We start from the raw sequence: 21,222 nt of genomic DNA on the forward strand, positions 1-21,222 counted from the left end.
TACATTGATTCTAATTTCTCAATGAACTATATACCTCTGTACTTGAATACACTGTTTTGGATATAGTCCAAATGTTTAATCATTATGAGCACTACGTTTCAACGAGAAACCACAATAAAATATTAATAGTGTATTAATGATCATTATTTTTGTTAATGATAACGATTATTAAAAAGTAACGAGCATGATGTCCAGAGTTGTGTACTGTACGTGTTGACATAGGCAAACAAATAAACAAAAGTGTTTGGGTTCGAGGAACATCCGGCAATTTCAGAGTTGTTATTGTAACAAAGGACAAAAATGAACAAATGAAATACAAACACGATGTAGAAAGCTTAATCGGTCTGTTGTGTAGCTTAAGTCGAATTTGATCTTTTCCAATAAGAGTCAAATTACGAAACAAAACATGTGATTTACGCAATCTTTGACACGAAAACTTTAAAGTATTGATTCGTGACTCTGTTGAGTATTTCTGCAACACTGCAGCTTTAACTCACAAACGGATGTGCATAATTAAGTAAAATAGAATTAGATATTTAATTGAATATTGACTTCAACCAATGGTTCTGTATTCGAGGGAACCGAAAATTTACTCAATATTTAGATCTCATTCACTTTCTTAATTCCCGAAGCAATTCTCACAAGACGTGGTTAGACTTAGATTTTTTTCATAAAGTTGTCAGTCAGTCTGTAGAAAATCTTAGAACATAGTAATCAGTAATGTATTAAATGATTTACAATTCGTAGGCTACATTTTATCTCCCTCGTCGTCTTTCTGAACATTATTAAAAAGGATTTTCTAACATTCGTACACCGTGTACATTTTTAGGAGAGAGAGAGAGAGAGAGAGAGAGAGAGAGAGAGAGAGAGAGAGAGAGAGAAAGAGAGAGAGAGAGAGAGAAAGTCGATTAAGTCTACCCGAGTACGCGACTGTGGAGGCGTTTGGTCTAGTGCTTAGAATGTTGGCCTCATGATCTTAGGTTGTATGTTCAATTCTTGGACTGGGTGGTGCGTTGTGTACTGGAGTAAGGCATTTCATTTTGCATGGCTTCAGTCTACTCAGGTGAAAAGTGAGTAGCACCGTGATAGTGCAGCCCTCTTTCATTCCTGTTGTCGCATCTTCGATGTTCCGTTGGGTTATGGTTGAGAGAACGCAGAGGTTGTATATGTCTGCTCCGACTACATAGGCATCAAAACAATAATGAAAGTATTGTACAAGCTTCTAAGTCATACTTGCATGCAAGTGTCGACTATACAGCTTTTTAGTATTTGGCTGGTAGGGCCACATTCGTGGTTTTAAATTACAATATAAAGGGAAACAACAGAAATGTGATAAGGCATTCTTATCCGGTGTACTTCTGATTCTGCTAGCTATTAGCACCGCAATATTAAAACTAGCCATAAAAGACAACAAAGTAACAATAATAAATGGCATATAAATAAACAAGTATAAGCGTGAATTTAGGAAATTAGAGAAAAATGCTAAAATTAAAATTTATTTCATAAGTATTATTTAATAATTTGAGCCAAACTATTTGAATATTGGAAATAGAAGCCATTTTAAGACGCCCAAGGAAATAAAAAATAATACGAGTATATATGTGACAAATATCAGATTATATTTTCGGGAACAAAATGAAGTTTCGTTTTTACATTTAATTCGAAACCATTCAAAATTACTCCTACAAATGTAGAATTTACGAAGAAGTAAATTATCAACAAAATTCGTTTTCGTGAATTGTTGGATTGTATAAACAAAGATTAAATTAAATTAACTCAACGCGAAAGAACATTTTGTGGCTATATTTTTATTTGAATATCAGTTGCCAAGGTTAATGATACTGTTATAACAAATAGTTTCGTAATAATTACCCTGGCAATCAATACAATCTGATACTAAATATGTCAACAGAAACCATCCGACATGGAACACTGTACGTGATTTATCGAACTGCCAGAAATAGCAGCTAAATCTCCTTAAAACCACACCCTGCAACCTTAGCTCGTGCTATTTTAAACTTTTTAGAAAATAATAATTGTGCGTGCCTTTATGGTGCTAAATATTCTGTTCTACTCTAGGCACAAGACCCGAAATTTTTAGGGAAGGGGCCAGTCGATTAGATCGACCCCTAGTACGCAACTTGTACTTAATTTATCGACCCCGAAAGGATGAAAGGCTAAGTCGACCGCGGTGGAATTTGACAGATAGGGCTTCTTATGTTGCAGGAGTGAAGGTGCATATCCTAGTAGTGATTAGGGGTGTTGCAAGACCATGGTTTCATTTCCAAGACCGGTCAGTGCTTTGTGTTCTTGAGTATAACACTTCATTTCACTTTGCTCCAGTCTATTCGTGGGTAAATGAATAACCCTACGACGGATTGGCGTCCCGTTCAGGGAAGAGGGGAAGGGTATATATTATGATCTCGCTGTCTTATTCGTCATGGCAACCTAGAAGTCAGCTCTATGAGTCATCGAATTCAAGAGAGTAATGTTCAGAAGAGGAGTTACTTTTGTTACAGGAAGCATTTCTTGACAAGGAATTTTGAGGCGACGTCTCCCAAGAGTCCATGCATAACAGAGAGAAAGAGAGAGAGAGAGAGGAGAGAGAGAGAGAGAGAGAGAGAGAGAGAGAGAGAGGTGGGGGGACTAAACAAAAACAAATTCACTTCCAATTTATCATTCCAATCGCCATTCATAAATGAAATTAAGTATTTCTCGCTTGCCCTTATGAAGTTGATTAGTAAAACAGTTGACAAAGATGATAAACAGTGTTTGTTTTTAACACCTCTTTATGTTCTGACGTGGAATCTCAACGAAGTTAACTTTACTTTTTAATATTTCCTTGGTGAGAGTCGATAAAATAAGTACATTGAAGTACTGTAGCCGATTTAAACGCTATAAGAAGTATTTTTCATCGGTGAGGGGCCGTGCAAATTAAAGAGAAATAGTAAATTGATATATTTAATATTATTAGATGGTTTTAAACTTTTAAAATTTGCTCAAAGTATGGCGGAGATAGGAGAATTATATGGATGTAAACGCTAGTTTGTCTTATTAATAAGGTGTGAAGGTCAATAATTTCACTTATATTTGTTTCTTTTGGCTGTGTGGGAGATTTGGTACTTATCGTCCCAAGTCTCCCACACATCTCTTTCTCTCTCCCACACACACATATATATATATATGTACAGACACACATCACTGGTCCAAGTTACACTGACAAGACACCTTGTACCTCGGAGAGTAAAAAAAAATACCACCATCGACTATTACAACAATTCCAGTTCGATGTTTTCTTCCCGCTTCCTGAAGTCTGATTGGCCCCAGCTAAAAGTGGGGGTAATCTTCGGGTGCGCAATCTTTGTGTTTCTCTTCGCGTTGGCAATGGACATTTTGGTCAAGTCAGCAGAAACGGGTTACTGTTCCCCACTTTGAGAAAATCAAGAATAAGACAACAACAATCACAGCAGTGCAGGGAGCTAGATGAATTCTCCAAGAGTTAGGGAAGGTTGCAGTCTGATCGTAGATAAGTTTCAAACATGGAAATTTTTGGTGTATAATTTTGAAGAAAAGAAAAGGTATCAGAAATTTATCTTAAAGGTAGGAGAAAATCAGATCCTGTCAATCACAGGAAAGAAAGGTGAAGAGTCTCCGAAAGAGTTTCAACTGCAGACTAAATGGCACAGGTACCGTTAAGGTGATTAGAGCTGACCTAGAGTGCTGGTTGAGAGCTTTAGGCAAGTGGGGGTTATCAGGGCGAGTCAAGGACCGGATTTACTTGCATGGGATGCTCCCCCAAATCGTCTAGCCATTACTCATTTATCAAGACCCAAGACTGGTGAAAAGCTTTCAGCGTTATTTCAACTGCCATCTTCGCAGATGGCCGGATTTGTAAGGCAGTTTGAGAAGTATTTGGTTGCATGGAAGCAGTAACAAGTTTAGGCTTCCATTTAGTTCTGTCAAAGAGGAATTCGTTATCATACGTACACGAGAACATTTGCAATGCGCCGGTTTAAGGGATACCAAAGTGAAGAGTGCAGGGATCATTTGAAAATAGGGAGGAAGTAGATGGCAACAAGACAGTTCCTCTTATTGATTAACTGTGACCTGGGCAGAGAGGATGGAGGTCGCACAAAACAAGGAGATAGTAGAGTATTAGGAGTCGGTGGATGACTGACGCAAGAAAGGGTGGAAAGCCAGGTGTTTGCCAGTCCGACAGTAGAACCTATATTTGTTGTTATTAACTTACCAAGAGATTTGAAGTACATAGCGAACATCATAGAAATATATTATGTTTTATGACTTGAGGGTATTGTGTTCTGTAGTTGGAGAGAGAGAGAGAGAGAGAGAGAGAGAGAGAGAGAGAGAGAGAGAGAGAGACAGAGAGAGACAGAGACAGATAGAGAGGGAAGTGAAAGAAAGAAAGAGGGAGGGAAAGAGGAAGAGTGAGAGAAACGGAGAGAGTATGTGTCATTTAATAGTTTGGCTCAAAGATTGTATATTTTAGAAGCTTATTTTCATTTCCCTCTCGTAAATCTGCTTAAGATTAATGTTGTAAGCCTAACAACAGAGCAGCATTTCTGACACGTTGTAACATAACTGAGAGCATACTGATGTTCCACAACTCTTCGTTTGGGTGATCTTTTGGTACATAATACGTAAAATGGCCGACAAAAGTGAAAGATAATTGTCAATGATAAAGTGTAAGCACTCAATCGGCATTTTATATATTTTAATGTATTTGAGAGACAACAGTATTCAATAAAGATATTGAATACTATATTTATTATATTATATATTATATTTTCTGTCTGTGTAATTGAAAGCTCACACGCATGATAAGTATTCGTCATATTCTGAACATGTATAAGTAAAATGTTTTTGTTAAAATTCAGTAACTAAATGAAAATGCATTTAGTAAAATTATTTTATTAAAATCCTGAAATAGAAAGAAAGTTATTACATACTGTAGTAATATCTAACCGAGGACATGACTATTATACATTCTTTGTTTTGTGGACACAACACCAGTCGAACTTTTGTCGGCCTTTTCACGAAATTTGAAAGATGACATAGGTGCCACTTTTTAGCGTGCGGTCACACTTAACCATTCTTACTTTAACGTACGGTCTACCTGGTCATTTATACTGTAGTGTGCGGTCTAGCCCTAACGGTAACCATAATCCTAAACCTTAACTTTAACCTAGCCCTAATTGTAACCCAGATCAGGTCATTTCACAGCGAAAGCTACAGATACTGCTGTAGAGTGCACGCTAAAGTAGCACCAATCATCCTTCGTTTGAAAAGTAAATCTTTTCATTGTTTCGAGTTTGATTTCTCACTGTCTTACGTTCAATTTGTAACGGGTGTGACTTCGTCAATAAAATGATATAATGAGAGCAGCGTGCCTATTCATTTACGAAGAGTATTGTGTCGTTATATATTTTCACTTTCCACAAGTAAGTGATACAATTTTGAATCAGTACCAATTTATAGTTGGTATATATTTGTATAACCCGCTGAAGAATGAACTCCAAAATCAGTTTCAGTACAATGTGTGTTAAAGAACAGGGGATCACAATTTAAGTGTTAAAAAAATTGGGGAACAGCATTTGATAATTGTAAGACAGATGAAAAACGGCTTTTTAAAATATGAAGAATAGTATGGTATGGTTTGGATCTTTAAATCTCATGGATTCTTAAACTACACAGCAAAAGCTAACATATAGCAGATGACTTACTAAATATATTCATAACCAAGTAGGAGAGGTTATCAATTGATTTAGATTAACGTTTGTAATGTCACATCTTTCAGAGTCAATAATTTATTGTACTGAACCATAAGTCAAGCGCTTTCGTCCTCGCCACCGTCATGAGGTGGCTTTCCGGACAGAAGTATTTACCATTCATTAATCTAGCCTGTATGTGTTAAGTTACGAAGAAATATTCACTTCTTAAAGGAGATAAGTTAGTATTTTAGGATATTTGTGTTAAAATACATTTGTTGAAAATGTCCTCTTGTATGAACGTGTGGGTGTGCGCGCGTATACTTTACCGTTAGCTAAGACGTATATACGCACAACTGTGTTCGTGTGCGCGCGATTTCTTTTTCTATGGCTAGATAATATACACAGAAAGGTGGGTGTGTTTTTTTTATTTTTAATGCTAGATAATACACAAAGCTATGTATTTGTGAGAGTGATTTCTTTTTTATATTTAGATAATACAAACACACAATGGTTTGTGTATCATTTCATCCATCTTTCAGTATATGAGATAATTTATACCACAATTATAGTAAATCGGTTATAATAAATAGCTGTATTTTATAATAGTATGAAGTCTAAGCAATCAAACATTTATTTTCTTCTTCAGAGCGTTTACTTTGCTGCCATTAGATTATATTTAAGTCCATTGAGAATGTTTTCGCTTCAAAATGACGTCGCCATTGTTGTTAAAAATATATTTATCATATAAAGCTGTATACACGTATATTTTAGACAAGAGAATAGGATTGCGTGACGCTCATACTTTTTTTTATATCAAACAACTAAAAGTAATTATGAAATAACTGTTAACATTTTTTTCAGCAAGCGAACGTAGACTGGCAGGATTAAAAAAGCTATGGACAATATCCATTAAAGCCGATAGTAAGGTTCCTTTACACTGTGAGTTCAAATTGCAAGAGGAACTCTATCATTCATTTTGTCAAATCACTAGTTTTAAATACTGAAATTTTTACATTCAGCTATAATCACTCCACAAGATTTTTTTACCTTCTGCCTCTGTTTGAAATCATTAAAGGACGTTGTACAGTATAAGCACTTATTTGAGATAGAAAATAAACCTGCTGACGCCATGTAAACGATTAGATAAGTCAAGTCGGTCGGTTACAGCCCTGAAGACCTTAAGTTAGGGTGGCAGTTCCCTATATTTAAGTCGATTAATCGATCGATTGATAAAATTGAACCATGAACCCATCTAAACATATATCTGAAACAGCTGTAAGCTTCTGATAAATAAATGTATGTAAGCCATTATTTCTGTCTATTTTATGCATCACTCTGTAACAGCATACCATCTTAACTTGGTAACAGAACCGTGGCTTTATCGAATTTGATTAGTGACGCATTTTGATTTCGGATCACCTGGAGTCTCTGTAATGTCTCTACAGTTCGTTGCTCGCTGACTCACTCACTATCACGCATCTTTCCTCCTTTGAGAACCTCCACTTAGACAGTTTCACTTTCACCAAATTTTTCCACTTTGATATTTCCTTCTCTACCTCTATTGATTTCTTGCAAAATAATCAGGACTCCTTTATGCTCACTTTTAAACTCACTGGTCTTTCAACCTTCTGGTCTTTTCTCTTCTTCTTGTGTTTCAGACAGCTCTATATCATTTATGTCAATCTTCTCTGCTTCTGCTGTCGCTTTCTGTAACACTTCCCTTGATTTTGCCTTCTTCCTTCTCTTGGGGCTGACGACTCCATCGCTCCCCTCTTTTGTCGCTTTTGTTTCTTTCTCTATCTCTTCCTTCTCTTGCTCACAGTTTTTATTTATTATTTTTTCTTTTCCCCTCTCCATCCTTCCTTGCGTCTCCATTTCTCCTTCTGTCACCTCTTTCTCACTCTGTATCGGCTCGTTCTGTTTATTTTTATATTGCGGGCACTTCAATTTCATATGTCCCCTTTCACTGCAGATCTAGCAATTGGGTCTGCGATCCTCTACTATTACATCCAGGGGATTTTCCCCTTCAATCTCTATTTGGTAGAGAAGCCTCTCTATATTTTCAAATGTGGCGCAGAGTCACATCTCAACTCCGCTTCCCCACCAATTGAGCATGTCTGTTCTTCCAACCTCTGTGAGATCTGGCCTATCTTCGGTGGTGTTTATGATGGCTGCTATCAACCATTCCGTCTTTATATCAGGTGGCACCCTTGCTATCCTGACCCGGACGTGGCGCCTTCCCTTATACGTAGGTAACAGCACTACCTTTTTCCGATCTCAGGACAGCTGCGGAGTGTGAGGCCGCTTCTTCTTTTGTTGCAAACCTCACCGCCACCGTGCCATATCTCCTTCCTCTGCTTACGAATGTTGCCTTTTGCATTATACTTCCTAGGCATTCCTCCACGTCTTCCTCTGACAATTTTTCAATTTTATCTGTGGTGACCACTTGCGTGCGGTACACCACCATTTTCTTAATCTTCTCTTCAGTAGACTCTTGAGGAGGGACCAGCTTAATTGCGCCATCCTCCTTCTTCACCAAGCTCAACCCATTCGTTATTTCTGTTTGGCAACATGCACCTTCTTGGCTTCTAACTGTGTAGCTGCCTTGGCCGCAGCAGTTTTCGCGTTGCTTGCCATAACGCTACGACCCTCCTCACAGGCAATGAAGAGAAAAGGAACAAAAACAACAACAGCAAGTAACAGCAACACGCGCGAGACGCTTCAACAATAGTATCAACAGGAAAAACAACAACAGTTCTCACCCTCTTCGCATAAAAATCAAAATAATTCGCCAACAATGCAACTGGTGTCAAAATATTTTCGTCGCTTTGAAACCGCGACCTGTTCGCTGACAAAATTCCATGCAGCACGGAATTTTGTCAGCGAACAGGTCGCGGTTTCACGCAGCAATTGCATATGTTTTTAGTTTTCTCCGAACTTTTGTTTACTTACCTTGTACTAGACATAAACCAAAGTCTGTGCGATGTTTGCTTCATTTATAGACTGAAATACTATAGATCATAGATCAGACGTTTATATGCACACATGATAATATTGGCCAGAAGTAAACAACTCTATCGTCTACATGAAAGTTAACAATCATTTCTTATATATGCTTAATACAATCTAAGTGAATAACTTCAATATTCATATATATATATATAAGTTTAGGATTCAAGTGAATCAGGTACTTATATGATAAAGCATAGGGTTGGTTGAAGAACAAAAAAACAAAAAAACAAAATGGAAATCGTATGTACAACGAAATCAGAGGAACAAATACATACGTACCGAAGTCCAGACAAATTATTATTCCAGTTGTATATACAGTCAACTGCATCAGGCTGAGTGTATTATGAGTCTCAAGGCGGTATTTAGGAACACACTTCACCAATTGTACCGCACTTAACAGATTCTGGATTCACACTGATCGCAAGTTCCGAGTAAGGTGAATAATTAATAAATAACAGCAAATGGATAAAGGTTCATTCACTACAACTGTTTCCAACGAGTTTTTTTATTGATGAATAGAGATATTACATCATGCGAAAAAATAATGTTTTCATCAGGTGAACATACACGAATTACACATTTAAAAAACATTCCTGAAATCACCAGTTTGTGCCACTTCATGATTCCCTGACCAGTAACAGCCATTTGATTATTAGGGTGTCCGTACACATGGTTAGCACACTTATCGCGAATATAAGAAGTGTGGATTCAAGTCACATGCGTAATGACACTCTTTTTCCATCGAGGGCTTATATGCCCCAATATTAGACACTTTTCTTTTGTCAGTACACGGTGATTGCTTATAAGCTTTAAGCTTAAATAATTATTATTTACAAATTCCGCCGAGGTCGACTTTGCCTTTCCTCCTTTCGGGGTCGATAAAATAAACACTAGTTGAGCACTGGGGTCGATGTAATCAACTTATCACCACCCCCACCAAGCTGCCCTTGTGGCAAAAATTTGAATAATTATTATTATTTACAGAATTGTCACTCGTCACCGCTTCTCCATTTAATGAATGTATATATTACTGTATCGACCACACTATTGGACGTTGTTATACATCACTGGTCACTAAGTGCTTCCACACATTATTGTAGCCTTTGAATGGTGCCACTCCGTTGGTTCGGTGGGTAGGCCAGCATTCCTCTTGAGCGAATTTGCAGCAGAGTGGACTGGACTGGAACAGTGTAAAACGAAGTGTTTTGCTCAAGAACATACCGCACTGTCGGTCGTAGAATCGAAACCTCGATCTTGCTATCGCAAATGCAACACCCTAACCACTTGGCCATGCCCTCTCTCTCTCTCTCTCTCTCTCTCTCTCACATATGTTTTATTCCATTTTAGTTTTTATATTCTACATCATTTGTATTAGAATTTGATTTATTGCAATAGGCAGAGGTGCAACGAACATTTACAGAGCAATCTGAAGGTTGTTGTGTCATAAATGCTAAAGGAGTTCAATGGCATCAACATTGAATTGATACTGCAAACTCTAGCTTTGGGTGGATGGAATTGTGCAGCGACCTACATTGTCATTGCATCTAGTAAGATATGTGTACGTGTATATGTGTATATGTGCATGTGTATGTGTATATGTGCATGTGTATGCTTGTGTATGTCAGTGTGTGTTTTGGCGTTTAAGAGAGAGAGAGAGAGGAGGAGAGAGAGAGAGGGAGAGAGAGAGAGAGAGTTAGTATGTAAGTTTGAGAAACAGAAAGTGGAAAATGAATGCCAACCTGTCACCGCCTGACCGCTAGTTCCTGTTTGTCTGTCTCTCTCTCTACACACACAAATATTTATATGTGTGTGTGTGTATATATATATATATATATATACATATATATATGACTATCTATCTATCTATCTATCTATCTATCTATCTATCTATCTATCTATCTATCTATCTATCTATCTATCTATCTATCTATCTATCTATCTATTTATCTACCTATCAATCTATCTGAACATATGAACAAGCATCATACGATTTTGTTAACATAAGTCTAGCTAGGGTCAAGCAGTCAGAAATATATCCTTTTCAAAAGTCTGAAACTAGGTTGCATTAATGTATCAGTACACACTGAAATTAAGTTAGTTTACCATCAAAACTTTCTACCAAATGTTTATCTGCCGCCGTCCCTATACCGCAAATCTAATCTACCCCGACACCTTACATACACACACGTATCTATCTACAGTTTATCTTCATGATGGAAAAAGAGCTACCTTCGCTTTGGTTCAAACATCAGATCGTTGCTCCTCCTTCCTCTTTTTTTTTTCAAACCTAGAAATAACTTTTGTTGACGTCTGACAGTATAGGTGAGGATAATGTGTGCTTGTTTTGTTTGTGTGTGTATGTGTGTGTGTGTGTGTATGCACATACGCATACATACATACGTGCGTTTGTGTGTGTATGTGTGAGTGTGCATGTGCATAGATATTGATATATACATACATGCACACACGCATACGTACATACGTCTCTGTGTGTGTATGTGTGTGTGTGTGTGTGTGTGTGTGTGTGTGTGGTGTGTGTGTGTGTGTGTGTGTGTGTGTGTGTGTTTGTAGCGAGATAGACTACAGATAAGCGCTGAGAGAATTCGGTCTCGAAGAGGAACAGTGTATTTTGCATGTAAGATGTGACGTGTGAATTAGGGATATGTGTGTGTATGGGTGTGTATGTTTATGTATGTTGTGTGCGTGCGCGTGTGTATGCGAGAGAGAGAGAGAGAGAGGGTGGGAGAGAGGGAGAGAGAGAGGAGAGAGAGAGAGAGAGAGGAGAGAGAGAGAGAGAGAGGAGAGAGAGAGAGAGAGAGAGAAGAGAGAGAGAGAGAGAATGGTAGACTTGTACGTATTTATGTACGTATGTATGTATATGCGTGTGTGTGTGTTTGTAGCGAGATAGACTACAGATAAGCGCTGAGAGAATTCGGTCTCGAAGAGGAACAGTGTATTTTGCATGTAAGATGTGACGTGTGAATTAGGGATATGTGTGTGTATGGGTGTGTATGTTTATGTATGTGTGTGCGTGCGCGTGTGTATGCGAGAGAGAGAGAGAGAGAGAGAGAAGAGAGAGAGAGAGAATGGTAGACTTGTACGTATTTATGTACGTATGTATGTATATGCGTGTGTGTGTGTTTGTAGCGAGATAGACTACAGATAAGCGCTGAGAGAATTCGGTCTCGAAGAGGAACAGTGTATTTTGCATGTAAGATGTGACGTGTGAATTAGGGATATGTGTGTGTATGGGTGTGTATGTTTATGTATGTGTGTGCGTGCGCGTGTGTATGCGAGAGAGAGAGAGAGAATGGTAGACTTGTACGTATTTATGTACGTATGTATGTATATGCGTGTGTGTGTGTTTGTAGCGAGATAGACTACAGATAAGCGCTGAGAGAATTCGGTCTCGAAGAGGAACAGTGTATTTTGCATGTAAGATGTGACGTGTGAATTAGGGATATGTGTGTGTATGGGTGTGTATGTTTATGTATGTGTGTGCGTGCGCGTGTGTATGCGAGAGAGAGAGAGAGAATGGTAGACTTGTACGTATTTATGTACGTATGTATGTATATGCGTGTGTGTGTGTTTGTCTCCAAACCACTTGATAACCTGCGTAGGTTTGTTTACGTTCCCATAACTTAGCAGTTTGGCAAATGAAACGGATAAAATAAGTATCAGACTTTTAAAATAATAAAGTCCTGGGTTCCAGTTTGTTACACTTAAACCCTTCCAGGCGGTGCTCCAGCATGACCATAGTCTAATCACTGAGACAAGTAAAAAGAATGAAAGAATAAAAGAGAAAGTAAAGTGTCTCTCTAATAGAGCTTACTGGAATATCAAAGCCTCTTTAACGAAACCGACTGGAGTGTCCGCTGTATTGCAATCGTTCAGAGTATATCTGTAGTCTGAGGTGAATTCGTTATTTTAATGCACTGATACTTATGAGTTGTGGTTTCTTTGTTTTGGAGGCATTGTAAAGCGCCTCGAATAGTGGCCCTTCTTCTTTGACCGAGCTATAAATATGTTTGTTTGTATAGAGAGTCAGTATAAGTTTCTGTAAATCTTGTGAAACTAAAGATCTCTACCTGGAAAGTTCCTCTTTAAGTATAGGCGAGAGTAAGGTTTGTTGGTTGTTGTATCTTGGAGTGGGGGAGGTCATTACACCAATAACAAACACACGCTCTGGTTTAATTTGACTTCTTTATTATGAGTCAATTGGTTAGTTATGTAGCCAACTAACTAATCGATTGCTTGCTTAATCACTCGGCTAATCAATCAGTTGTTTGTCAAAGTACTTTCGTCGCAATTCCCGATTGCGTCAATGGTATGCCCTTTCTTCTTCAGGTATGCTTCAAATCTAAGACAAATTTGAAGCAGACTTGGGGAAGAGAAAAGAAGTGAAATTGAATCAGTGCGTGTGTTTATTACTGGCGTACTGACCCCCCCGCCAAGATATAACAACATTTTTTCAACACGAGTTCACATCAAGAATCTTGGAAACCAAATTCAAAATCTGTTTTTTTTAATGGAAGTCCTGCAGTTACTCATGTATGCACGTCTCACCTCTCTACGTGACACATGTTATCAACCTCTGTCAATTCCGCTAATCTACCATTCTTGATAAAAACCATAAAAATAAAAATACCGCCCCGCCACAAATAAATAAAATCAAAATAAATAGAAAACGCATAAGCACAGGCGTGGCTGTGTGGTAAGAAGCCTTGCTTCCCAACCATATGGTTCCAGGTTCAGTCCCACTGCATAGCACCTTGCGCAAATGTTTTTAGCTATAACCTCGGGCCGATCAAATCCTCGTAAATGGATTTGGAAGACGGAAACTGAAAGAAGCCTGTAGTATATAAATATATATATTGTATGATACAAATAAGATGTTTTTTCGAGCGCATAGTTGCCGTTAGAGCAGCAGAAAAACTGGGTAAATTACACTATCAAGGCGGAAAAGTTTGTCAACAAGACATGAGACTCGAAACCATATCCCTCAAAGATTCCGGCTAAGTGCTTTACCATTAAGCTGAACTGCCCGCTGACAAATTCGTCCGCCGAATTAGACGCTGAATACTTTAGCTTTATAGAACAACCATGCGTGTGTGTGTGCTTGTGTGTGTGTGTTTGTCCCCCCACTCCCGCTTGACAACTGGTATTGTTGTGTTTACGTTTCAGTAACTTAGCGGTTCAGCCAAAAAACGATAAGTTAAGTACCAGGCTTTTAAAAAAAATATAGGTACTGCGGTCGATTTATTTGACTAAAAATTATTCAAGGCGTTGCCCCAACGCGGCCGCAGTCTAATGACTGAAACAAGTAAACGATACAAAATAATTCTATAAAAATGCAATTAAATCACCTCTTAACCTCTTTTCCTCAGACAGAATGAACTTACCTTTACTAGGAGCATGGTAAAAACTATGATTACTAGACTTCACTAAGTGTATTGTGACTTATGATATCTAACCCAAAAGTGGCGTCATTAAAAAAATAATTAGAAAAAAAGTTTCCATAAGGTATGTAGTAAGTATAAAGACGGTGCCAAATGTAGACGAGCATGTTAAGAAACTGGAAAACTGACAGAAAGCACGCCCCCCTTCATATACCATCAAACTGGTAAAGTTCTTAATGCATTAACCGAAATAGTTTCACCCCACCCCACTTTTCTTTTTTACAATTTTCTGTTTTTTTTTTCTTTTTTGTTTCTTTCCTCTCGTACCCTTCCTTCTTTTCCTCATTTCTTTTCTTTCTCAATTTCTTCTCCCCTTCCTTCCTTCCTTCCTGCCTGCCTGCCTGCCTGCCTGCTTGCTTTCTTTTTTTTTCTTTCTTTCTTTCTTTCTTCACTTTCTCCTTTCTTGTATTTCTTTTTCTTTTTCTTACCTTTATAGCCTCCTCCTCCTCCTTTTTTCATTTTATCATTATTATCAACTCCTTTTTCCTCTAGATCGTCAACCCCGCCATCATCACCACAGCCACACCCACTTTTTCAAAACAACATTAAACCCCAACAATTAAAAACAAACAGAAAAAAAAAAACAGAAATAAACAAAATAAAGCCAAAAGCAAAAAAATAAAATAAAAAAGAATTAATAACCCAGAGCCAACCACCCACCCGCCCACCAACCAGCCAACAAGTCAACGCATTCCACCCAGCTTCCTTGTCTTGCCAGCATCTTCACAGACAGCAACACTATCAGCAGCATCTGTAGCTCCCTTCTTCAACATTTACTAATTCAGATTTGCCATCCTGAATAAGCCCCTCTACCGTCACTCCGCCCCGCCCCCTCCCCTCACCACACTTCACCCACTCCCGTCTACCTTCTTTCATTCTGGCACTTGGGCACTCATTATTCAACTTCTGGCTCCTGTTTAGTATCATCATGAGTAAACTTGTCTTCAGAAAACCCCCGCAGCTACCTCCACAGTTCTTTCATCTTTGTTTCGTTTCGCAAACCCATCAACATCGTCTTCATCATCACCATCACCGCCACTGCCGCCGCCGCCGCTAACACCACCACCACCACCACCACCACCACTATTTCTCTTCCTCTTCATCATTACCATCGTCACCATAATCACAGTGACCATCACCTCTTCTCCCTCCTCGTCTTCCTCCTCCTCCTCCTCATTATCATCGTCACCATCCTCACAATCAACATCACCTCTTCTCTCTCCTCATCTTCCTCCTTCTCCTCCTCCTTCTTCTCCTCCTCACTTTCATCATCATTACCTCTCCATTACCATCATCATCGTCATCATCATCATTATCGTCATCATCGTAGTCGTCATCGACGTCATCCCCCTACCTACAATTAGTGCCAACCTTTAAAAACTCGAGCTAACGAGAAAGCCTTTATGTGGTTTTGGCTGCCTACTAAAAATAGCCGTTCAATATCTCCCTCTCCCGATCCCAAGAAGACCCACCCTACCGCTTGTCTTAAAAAAATAGATAAAATGAGAATAATAACAATAATTAAAAGGACAAGTCGAATAGTGTAGTCTTAGATATAAAAAAAGAAAGAAAAAAAGGTGGGATGATCACGGTAGGAAAGCTTGATCTAGGTTAAACAGCATCAACAACCAATTTATAGAATAAAGTCTCGCTCACAACTCATTCGAATATAGTACGTGTATCCCCTTCCCGCCATCACTCCCTCATCAGCTGACTCTATCATTAAGAACAATAACAACAGCACTACCATAATCCCCCTCCCTCTCAGTACTATCAACAACGACGTCGGTGCCATGGGTCTGTTAGACCAGGGAAAAGGGTGAGGGTGGGGCTGGGGGTGGGGGTGGGGGTTGACCCTGGTTACACAACAACAACGATGATAACAGTAACAACGTCATTGCTCTCAATGTTGCTAACCAATTTGTCTATACTGAAAAAAAATGATAAAATAAAATAAAATCACAATAACTAGAATTTTTCAACACCATCGCCGCTACTGTCGCCACCACCGCTTCTGCCACCGTCTCTGCCATCACCTCCTCTGTCTTCAGTTCAGTTCCAACATCGCTACCTCAACTTCACAACTATCAAAAATATTACTACCACAAAGACAACGACGACGACGACGACCACCACCACTATCACCACCACCACCACCACCACCACCACCACCACTCTATCACTACTATTACTACTATCACCACCATCACTGCAAATGTACTCTTTCTCTCACCCCCATCGTCGCTTCAAGTTCCAGCATCACCATCGGCATCTCAAATATCTTCATCGTATCGGCAGCACCCAGCCAACACTATTTATCAGCACTAGTACAAGAGCCACGCCACCATCGCATACTATCCCCACCAGTACCACCACGAGCACCACCAGCATCACCACCAGAACCACTACCACCGTTTCTCCTAGCAGCTTTACCCTTACTTCCTCTCATCCACCACCCGGCATATTTTCTACGTCAGCTCCACCATCCATTATAACTTAATACCAACTTCTCATTTATTCATTCGACATCACACCCTTCTCTTGTGTTTCTCTTTGCATTTCAGCAGCAGCAGGTTATATGCACATACATATTTACACACAAGACATATACATATAATTCATATATATATATAAATATATATATATATATACCTACTTAATGCACACATATTATCTATATATGTGTGTGTCTGCTGTACATGTCTGTATGTATATATGTATGTGTGTCTTCTTATAGTTGATGTCCGACGACGATCCAAGACTGACTTATAATAATTTCCTACTGATGTGGTTGGCGGTGACGGTGGTCAGTCAACTTTATCACAGAGAAAAAAAAAGTGCTACCATTAATTTGACGATGGGGTTCGTATGAGGCTTTTGAACGTTTCTTTGCTTACTAACCGATCACTAATAACAAGACTTAGGCAGTAAATGCAAAGATAGAACTAACTGCTCCGATATACATGCCTTAATTTGGGATAAGGCAGCCATATTTCAATAAGTTTATTAGAGTACCAAAAAAAAAAAATCTTTGTCTTATGCACACACACACACACACACACACACACACACACACACACACACAACACACACACACACACACACACATCTAGCATAACGTCAAGAGTTGCTGTGAACTTTTGTTGTTGTTGTTTGATCCTGGTCAGTCCTTGATCGTGTAACTATGAACCTGTGTATGCAGAGTTAGTTCCATCTATAACGATTCTGTTTCGCTCTATGGCTATTATAAATTATCACTAGCTAATGCGTACGTGTTCGTATTTAAACATGGTATGATGATATGATTTTAAGGAAATTTAGGTGCATTTTTTTGTTCCTCTCAGCAGAACGAAAACCACACGTTTCTTTTCTCTCTTTGTTGTTGTTGTTGCTGCGAACACGATGACGATGATGACAACAGTGGCACTAATGATGATGGTAATGATGTTGATGAGGATGATGATGGATCGCATGCCTAGTAATTTTTTTTTCTCTTATTTTCTCAATAATATGTGACGTCGTTGTTTAGCTCCAGGAGAATCCAGACCGAGCGGAGATCCATGCTCAAAGACATCCCTTTAGTGGTGGCCAGCCCATCTTTTGTTTTCACGTATATAGTATTTAAGACTATTTTATCCCGCATGTTTTTATTTATTTTTTTAAAAGACTGCAGCGTGTAATATGAGAGATTTAACACTTAACTTTTAGAAAGCTGAGCATCTCTGTCGAGATTCCCACGTCTCCGTCGTCATCATCGATATCATTGTAGCCGTTGCTGACATAAATAAAGTTCCAATTCTTAGAGTTTGAAATATTTATATTAAAAAAAAAAAAAAAAGAAAAAAAAAGGAAGAAAGAAAAGCAAACCGTTTTTTAGTCCGCTTAGAATGAATTGTGCCCTTCTTATGTCCCCTCCACTCCCGCAATATTGTGGTTAGATAGATTCTACTTTTTATAAATACACGGAAATAGTAATAACTGAACATTTGTATGAATATATTCCAATGAGCGGATGATGATGAAGATAATAATAATAATAATAGTTTCAAATTTTGGTATAAGGCCAATTGTTTCAGAAGAGGGAATCAGTCGATTATATCGGCTTCAGTGCTCAATTTTATCGAACCCGATGGATGAAAGGCAAAGTCGACCATGGCGGAATTTGAACTCCGAAGGTAAAACCGGAGGAAAAATCAGCTAAGCATTTTGTCCGGTGCGGTAACGATTCTGCCAGTTCGCTGCCTTAATAATAATGATGATGGTAATAATAATAATTATAATAATAATAATAAAAATAAAATTAAAAAAAAAAATTATAATGATTAATCTACTTGTTTAACATAAGGTTAACAAAAATTCGAAACAATATTTCGTGAGGACAAATATTTTGGATTGTATGAACTCTCTCTTTCTTGTCAAAGTTTCAAATATTTAATAATTTCTGTATTAGACACAAGGGTTCAAGGAAAAGCGATACAAACAATGCAATAATCCATAGGTTCCAATAATAGCGAGAAAAGAGATTTTGAAAAATGACTACTCATCCGTACTAACATTCCTGCGCACGCACGCACACGACACACAAATGACATATACTCACAAATATCACATGAAATAATATAAACAAAATAAACTCCACCACCACCGCTATCGCCGCCCCTATCATGATATCCCCTCCTCTCCACCACCATCAGCACTACTACAACCATTTCTGCTACTATCATCACAATCACCGCAGCCATCTCTACAAACAACATCAATCGATGCTACCACGACAATAATAATAATAATAATAATAATAATAATAATAATAATAATAATGGTTTCAAATTTTGCCACAAGGGCAGCAATTTTGGGGGCGGAGATGAGTCAATTACATCGACCCCAATGTTCAACTGGTACTTATTTTATCGAGCTTGAAAGGATGAAAAGCAAAGTCGACCTCGGCGGAATTTGAACTCAAAACATAAAGACGGACGAAATACCGCTAGGCATTTGTCTGGTGCGCTAACGATTCTACCATCTCTCCACCTTAATAATAATAATAATAATAATAATAATAATGATGATGATGATGATGATGATGACGATGATGACGTCGATGACGAATACATCAGTATAACACTGATGTACATCAGTATATCTGTGCGTGTGGCGGCGAGCTGGCAGAATCGTTAGCACGCCAGGTGAAATGCTTATCTGTATTTCGTCTGCTGCTACGTTCTGAGTTCAAATTCCACCGAGGTCGACTTTGCCTTTCATCCTTTCGGGGTCGATTAAATTAGTACCAGTTACGCACTGGGGTCAATGTAATCGACTTAGTCCCTTTGTCTGTCCTTGTTTGTCCCCTCTATATTTAGCCCCTTGTGGGCAATGAAGAAATAAGCACATCTGTGTGTGTGTGGTGAAGGTGGGTGGCTTAGTAGTTACGGTATTTGGCTCAAGATCGTAACGTTGTGAGTTCGATGCATGGCGGTGCATTATGCCCTTCAGTAAGACACTTTATTTCGCGTTGCTCCAGTCTACTCGGCTGGCAAAAATGAGTTGCACCTGTATTTCAAAGTGCAAGCCTTGTCATATTCTATACTCCACTGAATCTCCCTAAAAACTATATAAAGGGCACGCATGGCTACGGAGTGCTCAGCCACGTGCACGTTAATATCACGAGCAGGCTATTCTGTTGATCAGATCGAATGGAACCTTTATTGTCGTAACCGACAGAGTGCCAATGTGTGTAGGTGTGCGTGGGTGAGTATACAAATCCTCCTGCGCACACGGATGGACCCTAAACTCATTAGTGAAGCCTCTTCGATGAATTGCTTTTGTATTTTAAATAAACACGATTATATCAAACTGACATGTTGATTTGTTGCTGTGTAAGCCCACGCCTCTGATTGAGCAAATTCATGATTAAAGGCAATACAACCGAGAACATCTAGTTTCTTTTTACAGACATAGCATGTCTAAGAATAAGTATAAATATCTTTTTTAGATAGTGGCATATGATATAAAGGAAACTTGGCTGCTGTTTCTCGTAACTCACGTGACCACTATAAGTTATTTCATTGGTTTGCCTAATCCTTAAATTAAGAGTACACTATAGCTCATTTAGTAGTTCCGTTTATTTGATAATAAGAATAGTCATCGTCGAAATCGACGGAGAATTCATTTACACGATTTTAATAAATTCTGGACTATGATAATATTCTTAAAATAATGGAGCTTATGTAAGTATATTTGTGTATGTAACAGAAACACCACTAGCCCTTCATTTCCCAATCTGTCACATGCTCCCTAAATAATTTGTACCATATACCGCCTCTAACACCAAGCAAATTTCTCCAACCATCCATGCACATTCATCACCCACCCCACTGTTCCTGGGAGGGTTGTAAGAGTCAGATTCTCAGGCACCTCCTTCAGAGGGTTCTGTCAGGAGCAAACGTCATTAGACTTTCCTGCCGGATTCCCAAACGTGACCGGCTGAAACACTGGACACTATCAAATCACCTTGTTCTTGGTCTACCCTTAGGTCTCCAGCCGCTAGGCTCTGTTTGAAGAATCCGTTATGATTCTTTTCTATGACATTCTAATCACATGCCCGTAGTATCGGAGCTGTGACCTCTGAATGTGGAGAATCTCAGTCTGGAGGGATTTCTTGATTTCCGAGCTTTCCACCCTGTCGAGTAACGTTACTTCGGAGCTCCTTTTCTGGGACTCCATTTGGTCCGCTTGTATTCGCGATTGTACTCTCTCGGTCATTGACCAACGTTCATGACCACATTTCTAAAGAAATGGAAGAGAGACGAGAGATGGGGAGAGAGAGAGAGAGAGAGAGAGAGAGAGAGAGAGAGAGAGAGAGAGAGAGAGACAAAGAGAAAGAGGGAGAGAGAGGGAAATAGTTGTTTACCAGCAGATTAGATGTTGCCTGTACTGTACTTTTACTATCTCCTCCTTGTAAAGAGATATCGATGTTTGTCGGTTGGCCACGGTGTTTTACAAAGGAGCTTCTGCACAGTCGA

General features: G+C 38.8%; 1 protein-coding gene across 2 annotated transcripts in view; it reads left to right on the forward strand.

Annotated features, from left to right (window-relative positions):
* Positions 1-16,581: 16,581 nt before the first annotated feature.
* Positions 16,582-21,222, forward strand: part of LOC115209215 — a 57,939-nt gene continuing 53,298 nt past the window's right edge. Inside the window, exon 1 of one of the 2 annotated variants that reach the window (XM_036501235.1) lies at positions 16,582-17,062. The gene's annotated coding sequence lies outside the window, so the exon portion shown is untranslated. The remainder of the gene's footprint in view (positions 17,063-21,222) is intronic. The other variant, XM_029777475.2, reaches the window with a different exon arrangement.

Source organism: Octopus sinensis, linkage group LG3 (genome assembly GCF_006345805.1).
Source record: "Octopus sinensis linkage group LG3, ASM634580v1, whole genome shotgun sequence".
NCBI lineage: Eukaryota > Metazoa > Mollusca > Cephalopoda > Octopoda > Octopodidae > Octopus > Octopus sinensis.